The sequence below is a fragment of the Bombus affinis genome, chromosome 14, assembly GCF_024516045.1.
Source record: "Bombus affinis isolate iyBomAffi1 chromosome 14, iyBomAffi1.2, whole genome shotgun sequence".
NCBI classification, from domain to species: domain Eukaryota; kingdom Metazoa; phylum Arthropoda; class Insecta; order Hymenoptera; family Apidae; genus Bombus; species Bombus affinis.
This window is the reverse complement of record NC_066357.1, coordinates 7493108-7506649: the sequence shown is the minus strand read 5'-3', so window position 1 is coordinate 7506649 and position 13542 is coordinate 7493108. Positions and strand designations below refer to the sequence as shown.

Here is a 13542-nt window from a genome sequence, read left to right as displayed (position 1 = left end):
GGACCCGTAATTATTCAGAAAGAAAAATTATGTAATATAAATAATTGATCAGAGCTATGATTTACCTGGGTCAGACGACCGTTCTAAAACTCTGCACGACGCCGTCGTTGCTCTTGTCTCATTGGAAACGGAATAACCCCGTTTCCGACCGTGAAAAATAACGGGAAAAGCGATAACCGTTAGCTGGGTGAAAAAATTGCGAGCATTCTGCCATCGAATTTGCATCGTTCCGTCTGATTCCTCTCTAGAAAATTTCAACCTTCCAACTTTTCCGAATCGCGTCTGTTGATCGCAGCAGCATCTGGGCAAAGTTGACCGCGTTTTCGCATCCGGACGATTCGGGGAATTTTCCAGCTCGCGCATTAAGCGAACTGTATCGTTTCTGCGAGTCGAAGCTCGTTCAAGTTTTATTAATTACGAGGCCAGGGTTCGGTTACTGTTCAACGAGGCACGTCACGGATTTGACGGAAAACGTCGGCCCATAAGATATCGTTAGGAAAGTTGGTAAATCCGTGTTCCCGGTGCTTCAAGCTGCGAGCCGCTAATTCATTGTAAATTTATACAATTAACTCGGCCAGCCTGGTTTCCTGATGTACGATACTACGCGGCAGTGCCTCTATGTTTTCACGGGCCTGTCAGCCCCGATTTACTCGCTCCTACCAGCTCTTTTCTCCGAGAGAGGAGGAGAGAGCGACTCTCGCGAGCCAGCCCTGTCCCAAGTTTAATCCAACTCCTTGGATCGCTGATGAACAGACCGGGGATTTCGCTGCAGCATTTAGCTCTGGCGAGCAGTATGTCTCGCGAATTGAATTTACCACGGGCAATAAGTTAAATGACGCGTATACACAAGCTCGCCGAAGTACGCCAACACTTGTAAACAACTCTTACGTAGGTATTATTATGTCTTGTCTGAAACGTTTTGAAATTTCGTTAAATGCCCGACTTATATTGCTAACGTTTGAAATAAATCTGGAGATATGTATACGGATATCTAATGGGTATAATAATCCAACGATATGAATATGTAAATAACTAAAGGTGTAATTAAAAATACGATGGACATAAACAAAGATAGCGTTCAAAGCTATTAATATAATTGCTGAGATTTTTATTATGACGTTGAGACTATAAATTGCTTGCGGACCAAGATCCCAAACGACGATTAATAATTTCTTGGATTCTCAGGTTTATCTTCTTTTTCTCTAAGTACTCTAAGTACGCTAAGTATACATTTTCGGATTTGTTTCGTCTCGTTACGTCGCCAGTGCGATTTTAAAACGTTTGATGTAATACGAATATAAGAGTTTGCTATGATAAATGTTTAAATACGTATTTTCGCGAGTTAGCGTATATCGCGCGAGGGAGGATCCAGGGAAATTGTTATTGGCCGAGATTACGTACGCAAACTAGCAAGGCGATATGAAAATCGGCGAAAGCAATAAAATTTCGTGTGCGCTATTACGAGTGAAACGGTAGAAATTATTATTTCGTTATTAAATCGTACTAAACGGACTCGGGATAGTGTTTGACACCTGGCGAGAAACAGCCAACGCAAATAATAATTCGCTGAATTCCGGGCGAGACATTTAAAGCTCGTATTGAGCGTGTACTGCGACAACTTGAAATTCAATTAGAAACTTACTTCGATGGTGAAACAGTGTAGCTAGGTGTGTTATCCCCCGGTTTCTGAACTTCGGTCAATTGTAATTGAGAAATCTGAAATAGAAAATTATTATTAAAATATCTATTCTTTGAAATTTGAAGGAAATCGCATGTAGAATTTCATAAGATATCTCGTTTCAAGACAACATTTTTCCCTGGTGAATTTTCCAGATAGTATTTTAAACGCATGCCTGTTATGATACCAAATTATCACGGCTATCAAGGTATTGCTCGTTTTCACAGTTGTACCTCTGATTTTTATAAGATTTCGTCAACTTCAAAATTATTTTTCAGACGCTTATATCTTCGTAACAAATTATCTCCATCTCCGATCGTGTCGTATTAGAATACGATCCCTCGGTCAAAAAATGACTTAAAATCGGAAAATTGGTAAAAATACACCTTAAAGTAACTATAGGAAAATTATTCTCCAACACAGAACACTCTAAATAATTCCAGTAAATGGAATCCACTGTTAACGCAATAATTAATACACAAGGAAGAAGAACAGATCTGGTGATAAGACAGTAGATAGGGAGAACGGAATAGGAAGGCAAGTAGAACGAGATGCGAATAGTCAGCCTCGGCTGCGTCGGCTGCAACTTTCGCCGATTCAGCGTGGATCGAGCAACAACGTTTCACGAGAAGACAGAGGAGGTCGGTTGTAATTGGTAGCTGATGTCGCGGCATCGAACGAAAACCGGAGACGTTTTGTCCGTGATTGAGCGAGTCGCGCCTTCGTGCTCGTTCATTGTGCATAATTTCTCGCGTATTGTCGCCCATCAGCTGCCATTGTCTCGTGGCCGACAACTAGAGCCGCCGATTGCTTTGTAGTCGAGGTGACAATCGAGAATACAGCCTGTTCTCCGTTTCCATCGTTCGGGTAAAGTGGCGCGATTGTTGCTTTATGCGTTTCTGTTGATAATTGTCTCTCGTTTCATTTCCAGTTGATCCGCTCGAAGGATCTACGACGCGGTGCGGCCAAATCTCGCGTAGGCAAAGTAAAGAGTTAGTTTGACTGCAGAAACGGCGGCTCGAGTTTCCTTTCTCGCGCTTCTTCGCCTTATTAAATTAAAATCCGTTCTCTAGAAAGGTATCTGAGAAGATTCTCCAGGATTGCGAAAGCCAGTGGATTTGGCAAATGATGTCACGTGTGATCACGTATCAGGGAACTACCGTCGAAATCCAATTGAGCGGCGCGAGTAGAAGCAGGTCGATCGTTGATATCACGCTAGCTGGGAATTTCCTGAGAAAGATCGCGCTCTTCCACGGCGGAATTCGAACGAACGGGCCGGTCGGTTGCGTGAATCTAACTACGTTTCCGGTTACCATTGAATTTCCTAGCCGTTGAATAGCTGCCACTGAATTTCCAAGCTCGTGGGCCGCAGCTAACAATGGGAATGCGGATACGGAGTTGCTTATCCGCCCCACTGGGAGATCCATTTACTCGGACCTGACGGTCAGCTTCCATTCCTCGCTCAACTATTCAACACGGATTTCTCTACTAAGAAAACGGCCAGCGCGTTCGTTTTCGTCTCTTAAACGAGAAATCACCGCCGTTCTCGCGCATACGGCCACGTGTAAGTTAAAGGATTACGAGGTTTTATCCGCTTTGCGGCGAGCTGGCCCGCGAGCTCGTAGCAGTTTGCATTGGAAACAGGACGAGCGAAAGGGAATAGCCGCAATCCTCGATTTTTTATTTCTATTCGCCTTTGTTTCGACACGGCGCGGTGTATTTCGACAGCGATTAATCTACTCTTCGCTTGTTTCAATGTGTATAACTCTTGTTAATCTTGTTTAACGATCACTCTGTATATCTACTCTAATTTGTTTTCGTTGGCGGTACAAAATGTCACACTCATTACGTTAATATGCCAGTTTGTTAGCCATCGCGGCGAAACAAATAGATCACTGCGCCTCGTATAATTCATCTTTCTAATGTCCTTAATGTTCTCAAACAATTAACGATCGCGCAATTTCTCTACGCGGCTCTCTAGACTCGGTAGGGCGACGTACTTTCAGTTTACAAATCCAGACACCAAATAATCCGTCCCCGACGTCTCGAGATCGAATCTTGCAATTTCCATCAGAGCCTAAAGCCAACGACGTCAAAGCCGATGCTTCGAACCCCAGATACAACGCGTTCGACAGTCCATCTGGTCTCATGGACAAAAACAATCTCCATGGAAGAATTCCTCGAGTGTTGGTTCGTTTCCATCGATCGACCAAGACACGAATGGAAAAAAGGGAGCACCTGGCCCCTCTCCGTCGTTACACGTTCCTCGGTCTATCGAAGAATTCGTTCCGCGATTCAATTTCTCTCCTCTGTTCGAGAGATCTTGGAAGAAGAAGTTCCCCCCTGTTCGACTCCAATTTCTTCTCATCGATCGACGCCTCGCATTCACGGAATTATAGTCTAAAGAGACAACTTCACACAGAGCAGGGACGCCTGGACGCAGCGATTATCCAGCCGGAGGTAGAAACGAGCCGTGACTTCAGAGAAAACGAGATGGTTGAAGTAACGGGCGGAAACGTCAGGGCTGATGTGGCAACGATTCACTCTACTTAGAGCAGAGAGACTCGTCGCGATCCACGTTGTTCTCGCCACGTTGTCCCGGTTCGATCGAGTTTAAGAGCACTTGGCGACTTTCGATTCTCCGAGTCGACCGACCGCAACCCACGAAACACGTACGCAACTGCAGCTAATCCTGCCAATTTCTACCGAGTGCTTCTTAATCGACTTTGCTATTTACTTTTCTCGTTTTATCCACCTCTTCGAGTTTAATCATCCTCGACGATAGGAAAGGGCGTTCGAAAATAATTGCATCTTGACGCTATTCTAAATCAGTTTACTATGTATGTGTCGTTATTCTAGTTGATTGGTTTCTCTTCTTGTTCCACTTACGAGTACCTTTGACGATTTCTCGATGGGGTACAATAACTCTCTGACTCACACAGCACCGAAGCTGCAACAATTTTTCATCAAACACAACGTCACGGTGCTCCCTCATCCTCGTCTATCTAACCGTTTCTCGTTCCTCGTACGAATACATTCTGCGAGAAAGCTTTACTGACATAGACAAGATGAGACAAAAATAGCTTTAAACAGACTTTAAACAAAATCCAGTCCGACGAGTTCTGAAGAATTCCTCGTTGCTTGCAGCAGCGTCAAAGACGCGAAGTCGGGTACATGGACGAATTAACCGCGTTCCTCGGATTTTAAGCGAATCTTTAACATAAGATAAATTCATCGTGTACTTAAGAAAACGTCTACCGTAATAAAATCAAAATTGCGTATACGAACAACAATTTTCCCACATTTTCCATCAACTTGGCATACTTCTTAACATTAAAGAAACACAACCGGGCTATTCCGAAGATTAAAGCTCAAGATGCAGGAGATGGTAAATCGAACCTTTTGCGGGTCAAACTTCGGTTCCTTCTGCTGCTTCATCGTGTCACGCTCGTCCCGTTTGCTCTCCGAGTTACAGGCCGAGGCTTTGACAAGCCGCAACTCGTAAGAAACAAAGTGGATGACAAAAAAGGAGTCTAGCGAGTTCCAGGCAGATAATATTTCACGGCCAGTCTGATTCTGACGGACGAGAGGGAAGATATGGAATTTTCGTTGAGCAGCCAGTGATGCGTGCGAATGCTCTCCGTGCGGTTAGGTCTATGGCCTATCGCGTTTCCGCAGGAATGAACGAAACCGCCTTAACGCGACCGTAACGAAATGTCGCACGCGCGAACACGCCGCCAGATACGCCACGCCAGAGACATATTTACCCTAGCTACGGGGTAATACGTTAAGCAGCCTTCCACGCTAGTAAATGTAGCAACGTCGAGAGCGTCGCGACGATCCGTCCACGTTAAACGCTCCACCAGCGGATTGTATCGGTTCGAGTGTGAAGGATTCGTTATTGTGCTTGCGAGTCTGGCATCGAGAAGATAAGCGACGCGCCTCGCAACGAACGCACTCTTCGGATAGTTGCTCGAAAGACGCGCACGCTTTTTCTCTTCTCCTCTTCCGTCGCAAGTGACGCGAAAGATTGACGTCGAAAGCGTGCAGCATCTTCGAGTCTCGTTGAACGATAAACGAACATATGGGAGGAAGCTTGGAGATGGACAAATGGAAGCGTGGTCGTTTGTACGCGAGTTAATCTCGATTTAACGTCGTCATTAGGAATTTTATGCAATTTCCTATTTTTCGTAACACAACCGAAGATAATGGAATTTACGTGGAGATTTGTTTCAGCCATTAAATATTACTGCAAGCACTTCGCCTGGAATGTTTTGCGTGTCACGCGCACTTTCTGCTTTTTGTGTCTTTAAATATTCCATACGTACGTATCTAGCAAAAATCTACCGTCTACTTATCACGTGGCTCGTTTCCTGTGGTATTAGGTTGTCCGAAATTTCGTTTTAGAAGGAAATAATAGACGCACGATGGTTTTTGTTTTATATTAGTTTATTGAATTATGTACGAACATAATAATAGAAATAGAAGGAAATGGATCGCACCTAATTCAGTAAAACAATATAAAACAGAAATTGTTGTTCATCTATTGTGAATCCTTGTGAAACGAAAGAAACTTTTCAGACAAGCTAATAGATAGAACAGTAGAAGGTAGAAGTATTTGTATTATTCCAAACTACGTGCAATTTTGTAATTTTGTTGATGGAGTTCAACTGACATACTTCATTTATATGAAACAAGAAAGTCTTTAATACTTAATACTAATGATGGGGAGTATATGTACGAGTATACAGTGGCTGCAAAAAGTATTTGTACGTGGCCTTATTTTCCAGTGAAGCGCTTTTTATCCGACCTTATATTTCATTTTCACAGTATCAATATTTTGTAGTCATATGAAAGCACTGGCGAATGACATAAAATTTAATCCAACTTAATTAATTAATGTATAGATGCTGCAACAGCTACAACGGTGTATAAATACTCTTGTAGCCACTGTATCTTAATCATACAATTAAATCCTATTTTTATACCTAAGGTTATCATACGTGAAAATAAGATTTTTGTTATAACCAGACTTAGACGAACTTAGGCTGTTGGTTCACGATCTAATCGGGTCGAAAGCTTGTATCCAGTTACTGTCGTCTATGCTGGCAGCTAGACCAAACATCGCAATCATCCCTCGCGCTTAATCAACGCTGTCGTGCTCGGGTAACAGGCACAGTGTTATATAGACGCAAGTGGCTAGTAACCCTAGACGCATCCTGGTGATAGAGAAATGGTGGTACACGTTCTTCGAAAAAATAGGTCGAATAGATAAGGAACGTGTTTCCACGGAATTTCCATTGGCCGACTCGAACGCGTCTTTGCCATCGTCAAATTTCCATCGCACAGATTTTGCACAGATTCTACGAGTAGAAGCGATAGGACGCGGTAACAGGTCAGCCAGTTTGTCTGCGTTTCGAAAAAGGTCGAAAGCCAATCGCGAGGCGGCTCGATTACGGCGGTTCACTTTGTAGCGCGACGAAACATGCAAATCAGCCCTTGTTATGGAAATTCTCGCGTTGCACAAGGCTCGCCCCTCTTCTACTCCCACGAAATCATTATTCCAGCCTTGGACTAGACAGTTTTTCACGAGAATCGCGGCGATCGATCAAACTCGTGAAACCGTCTCGCTGCCAAGATGGAATAGCGTTCGAAAGGCATATTAATTCGTGAGTGGGACGCTTTTCCCGCTGATGGCTCGTGGATCATTCTTCTGGTACATCGTTACCATGTTTCCTCCGCTTTTTACTCGATGGGATCCACTCGACCATTTTTCACCGGATTCCGAATAGAGCTGATGCGGGACAGCTATGCTGACAGAACCAGCAACCAGGAGTAGGTCGGCTGAACGAAAAGAAGGGACCTGCCACGCGAAATCTTTCCCGAAGCAAACTATGGAAAGGGGGAACGCTACAGAAAGAAAGCCTACACGCTTACTTATCTTCCTACGAAATTTATTCGAATTCCTGAATTATAGAATGTAATTCCTAATAGAGATATTAATTCCTGAAGTTGGATACGTGTGTATGGAAATCGAACTGCAATGATTTTATTCGCCATAGTTGTTATAGCTAGCTTAGTACAATGGAGCATGAAGGCTACACAGTGGAAGAACACGATAAATCATATTTTCCAGTTTTTTAATTATTTGCTATGAAGAAGTACTTTTCTCTGTGATCTACACATTGTAAGATATTCATGTTGATTTTTATAAGAAAATGTACAATAATAATCTTCTATAATAGTCAAACACTGTAGCATTATTTTGTCAATCGACAAGCTCTTTGTCTGCAAATCTTTCATTTATGAATTACAAGTTTCATTAAGAAAATTCACTTAGATCGATAGGAGAGTTCGCGACGTTAATACAAACAATGATATTCAACTAGCAGATATACATAGTAGCATATGTGGTAAATGGTAGAGCAAATAATTGTTACGTCTTTTAACAATTTTCAATTGCATAGAAAGGTAGCAAGAGAGTCATTTCCGATTGTTAATTCATCGCTAATTTCCATGCTCCTTTTCAAATTCAAACACTGTTGCTACATATCGTTCAACATGTCTGGATACTTTAATTAACGGAAATGTACACGGTGGAACGAACATTTCCGAATGAAGTTTTACGTTTCGTTCGTAATTCATCGGACAATGGAACTATTCGTTTTCGAATCTGGTTGTCGCGCGTCGTTTTGAAATTCTAATTACACGGAGAACGCGCATTGGCCCGTATCTAACTACCTCGTGGAATTAAGCGTATCTTGTCGTGCGCTTACATTTGAGTAATTAGCGAGATTGCGGCGCAACTGCGCTACACGTAAGTATTCTTGGTCTGCGTACCTTTGGACGATGCAATCACGGCGTATCGTTTGTTAAGGGGAACTGCGGCTATGTTTGTGCATTGCTAGACGCTACATATATTTTCGTGCGCAAGCATTACAGCACATTTACCCACTCTATACAGAACGTGATAATTGGTTCAAATTCTCGAGGAATTATTTGATCGATTAGAGTTTTACCTTTTTTTTTTTTACAAAAATGTCTAAAGGCTAAAAACAATTCGTTGCCACGTTGCTTCCCGAATTTCTACGATCGAATCTCACTTTGGTTTCGACGAGTAGACAGACTTTTGATGTTTCAAGAAAATCTACTAAACTTGAGAAAATTACGACGATAGAACAGTACGATTTCTTCTCCGTAAGTTTCCCGATGTGTTACAATTTATACAGATAAAATGCGCAGATTTATGCGTTACACGTCGGGTCATCGATGTCCATTTTCAAAATTGATTCTAATCCTATCATATAGAAACCTTTCTCGACAAATCTGCTGGGTGGGAAAATTTTCGAAATCGAAAATGAGCGAGAAAAGCGGTGTCAAGCTGGCAAACTATAGGATAGAAATTGTGATATCGCTGGAGCCAACTGGTGGCCCAGTGTTTCCAATGCATATGCAAAAGAACCGGCTGTTTCCTTTTTTTCCCCTCTTTCAATGCGCCGGCCGTGCATATTCATGAGCCGCATCCGTAAAAATCCTGTGTAATATCAAGCTTGCATCCGGGCATCACGCGACGAAATTTTGCGAATTTAATGACCGATGTAAATCCCTGAGAACTCCAGAAAATCTATGGGACCGTTATATTAGAAAATATGAAGGTTCAGAACGTGGCGTGGGTCTGAAACTCGCAATTTCCCTGTTTTCTAATATATTAACCCTTGTAATGGATTCAAGATGTTTAACCCTTGAAAGCTATAGCGGCTGAAATTTCATCCGGTGCGATCTTTAATAAAACGATACCATCGCCCTGTCACCATTATTTTTAATCCCTGCAGACGATAATTTCTCTGTTCTTCATCCGATACTGAATAATTACGAAACATCAAACTCCTCTTGTTTATAACTTCGTTAATTCTTCTACATAAATAGGATACACCGCGAATTACCTTCACCCTTTTCACGATCTTCAAGCTTTCATCTTCTTTCCATGGTGTTTACGTATACCTCCTTAACTAATTAAAATGCTTCGGTCTGCAACGTTAGAATGTGTGCCACTTCTTTCATTTATATTTCTTGCGTATCATATTATTTCTTCAACTGTGATTTTCGCAATATTCCCGACTCCATCTAACCAGCCGTGACGTATCTGATAAATAGAGAAATAGGACCAACATACTCTAAATGGAGAAGGTAATCGAGAGAGGGAGAGTGCAATTACAGCAAGATAACGCGTGTACGAGACTTCGCGTGGCATGTTAGCACGCTCCTGGAACCTTGCTCGCAATCACACACACACACATAGACACACAGACACACCCTTACTCAGAATACCCACATGGCAATTCGATTTAATACAGGAAACGCCTGCGCCAAGTCAAAAGTAAATATTAGCATCGCGTACAATTTAATAAAGTATATCCACCGCAAACGCGATTTGATTTGGAATATGAAATTCTGTTCAAATCTAGTGTTTGCATTGTTTCTAGGCCAATGAAACGATACCACTGACGTAACTATAATTGTATGACCATAAACGCCTCCAGGAAGAGCGCATCGATTACTCTCGCCAACCCGAGCAAACATTTTGCATAATCGCAATTAACATAATTCTGCTGGCCGGAAGATCGCGTTTCAAGACGAATCGCCAACCACTCGGCTACTTAATCCTGCCGCAGATAAAAGCTCCAGTGTTTTATCCAGTATTCGCTGCGAAAATCGTCTCTCGTAACCGGTAGCCGACTGTTTCATTGTATTCGTTAATTCCACTGGTTGGACTTTTGAACGAATTTCTCCCTTTTTTATATATCTTTTTTTTTATTTTTATATTTTTCTGGATAGTTTGTACGTTACATTTCGTAGGCAAAGTGGAGTAAAATATGAAAGATAGCTAAATATACGTGTCGCGTTAATAAGAAGCGTTAAAACCGTTTTGACGAGCAATATTTTTCGCGGTGGATAAAAAGGCATTCGCGAATGATTGTAATAACTTCTTTTCTAGAAGCACATTTCCGCGATGATTTTATAGTAGAAGCGAAATTAAGTGTACAAAGCGTATGGATCGAAATCCGGGAACTGTGTCTCTTGGAATTTTCCACCGAAGCCTTCGTATTATTTTCTTCGATTAACTATCCACGGATACTATACGTTTCTATAAGATTGTTAGACGAGAAATTGAAATGTGGAAAAACATAGGAAATCGGCATAGCGCGGAAATGTATATAAAGTAATGCAAAGATTACCACCTGCTGTAACATTTAATAAATAAAACGAGTTTCTACTTAGATTCTATTCTATTCCATTGCTTGATTCGCCTCTGCAAAGATACCAGTTTTCACAGATATCCGTGGCGTAAGGATTACCAAGAAGCAAACTTACATTAGCCAATTCGCATTAGCCTCGCGCAACGGGAATTGAATAGATGCAGCAAACAGAGAATCCTTTAGGAAGCTGCGAAGCGTGTCCAGGTCCCCCAATTCCGGGGGTGCCGTGAAATGTCTCCGCAAGGAGGGTGAAAAGTTCAGTGGGTCAGAGAATGGGGAAGCACGGTGGCCCCTCAACGAGCCGTGTAACGAAACCAGAATTCACGGGCCCCCTCGGTTTGCAGAATGCGTGATAAACACGAGGATTTTGGCGCACGGAAGGCCGTGCGAGGCAACGTAACGGCAATTAACGATCGCGTAGACTCGGTTGGACGCGTTTCTTGCTGGCCGTCGATCGAATTAAGAGCAAAGCATAGCTCCGAGTCTCGCTCAGAGAGCACCGGTTCCGGAGGTAGAGCCATGAAAATGCGATAAAAAATACGACGGTCCCTGGACGCCGTATATTTCCCGAGGCAGAACGTTTTTAGGCTGAGACACGCAGCGCGAACGATGACGTCGAATATGCGGAAAAGTTCGGTTACACAGTCGATTCTAGCGGTAATTCTGTGGACACGAAATTGAAAAAAGTGGTGTAAAGGTAGACAGACGGCTGCGCTCTATATACGCGGCGAGAATTTAGGTCGCTGGCTAATTGTCTCGCGTCTATAAAAAAAGAAACATTGCTTTCACAGAGAGATCAAAATTACCGATAACGTTATCAGCCTGGATAAACTTTAGGGACGTTTGGTAATTCATCGCGAATACGATGAAAGCTAAATATCGTGATCTGGTTCGTTACACGTTTAACGAGTACATGTTGCCACGTCACAGTGGCAAGTAATAGACGATCGAACAAACGTTAACGCGATTATCAAAAATGATTTAAACAACTGTTGAAACGTGCGACAGCCACGCCCAGAAATGGGTGCTTGTGCATGTAGAGCGCAACAATTCGCGAGATTTCGCAGCGAACATCAGAGTCCAGTTTCCGGGCGACGCGACGATCGTGCCGCAATTGGCGATCGATTTGGCTGCTCGATGGCTGCTGCTCGATTTGCCGCATCTCGCATAAAATATAATCTTTGGCCAGGGTGGAGGGATGCGAGTGGAAAACGCGTGTTAAAGCATCGTCTCGATGAGTTTCGCGCGAGCTGCTGGCTCGTTCGAGAGAACGAAGCCCCACCAAAGCCAGCCCGTGTCACCATCGACATCCGCAGTGCCGTAGCTGGCGTCCGGCCAAAATCCTGCACATGCAACCCCTCCGCGGCCTGGTCTGCTGCTTAGTAAATCGGGGTTACCCGGGATTCTAGCCGCGCGTCTTTATCGCGGGGATTTTCGACCGCTCGTCCATTGGGAAGCACGAAGCTCGATGATTATTAGACGGGGATTTCTCTTAAACCGGCAGTGATATCCAGGAAATTTTCCCAACGGCGGCTCGTAAAGACACGGAGAGCAGCGAGCAAGATATTTTTCCAGGCGAAATACCGACCTGTTTCACGCCTTTACGGTTGTTTCGCGCAATCATCTGACAATTTATGGCTTAAAGATCTACGATTCCTCGGTAGGTTATTGCCGTAATTGAAATAAACGACGTCGAACGGAGATTCAGAAGCCGTTACATGGAATCAATGGTCATGAAAAGAAGCGACAGATGAAAAGAGAATGATCGAGATTATACAGTCGATCGTGAAAGTGTTTCAAGACTTACTCAGTATATATATAATGTAACAGTATTTGGAAAGTATCGTATGTATTATACTATATGAAACGTTTCAAAATTTCGTTAGTACTCTGATGAGGCACGAACATCGTAGTTATATTAATAAAATTCGAAACGTAACTGAAAATGTATAGGGCATTACACATAAAATGAAGATTTAGCTGTACATGTAAGCGTGCATACACATATCCGCTCATAACTATTAGAAAATGAGATTAATTTCAGAGATGATAAGGAAATTATTGAAACCTTCAACGATTCTCGTCTCGTCTGAAATTTCGTGTAAAGTTGAGCAGGGATCGTAGAATTTTAAAGCGAATAAAGAATTCGTACATTCGATGCTACAATAGAAATCTAATTTTCGCCGACAGCATTAAACGCCCAGCTTATATCCATTAACGTTTTTCAATCATTGTTTCAACTGTTTAACAATGTAATAAAACGAAGAGTTTGTAATGAACAATTTAGAGAGTAATTGCTCGGTGTACGTGTGTGTAACAGGCGTGCTTACAATTAAATTAAATCTCACATAAAATCACACGTGCCGAAGCTATCAAATTGCGATCGATACAGAAGCCAGGGCACGCGTGGATGTCCCGATCGCTGAAATTAGATTTTGAAAACGTTATCATTTTCGTCTCAAACGAGATCGGTCTTACGTAGCTTGCGAATCTATTTCGCGCGCCCGCTAAAGTTTCTTCCGTCGAGTTTTTGTGCCTAATTCCAAGGGATTCGATAGAATTAGGGATCCGATGGTTGCACCACAAGCTCTCCTTCTTCGGGCGAAA

General features: G+C 42.7%; 1 protein-coding gene and 1 long non-coding RNA gene across 7 annotated transcripts in view; one reads left to right on the top strand and one right to left on the bottom strand.

Moving 5' to 3' along the window:
- Positions 1-13542, bottom strand: part of LOC126923997 (uncharacterized) — a 301345-nt gene that overhangs the window by 175876 nt on the left and 111927 nt on the right. For all 6 annotated transcript variants that reach the window (XR_007713368.1, XR_007713363.1, XR_007713367.1 and 3 more), the window contains exon 3: positions 1643-1716. This is a non-coding gene — a long non-coding RNA (uncharacterized LOC126923997). The remainder of the gene's footprint in view (positions 1-1642; positions 1717-13542) is intronic.
- Positions 1-13542, top strand: part of LOC126923992 (complexin) — a 324121-nt gene that overhangs the window by 231871 nt on the left and 78708 nt on the right. The gene's annotated exons all lie outside the window — the stretch shown is intronic.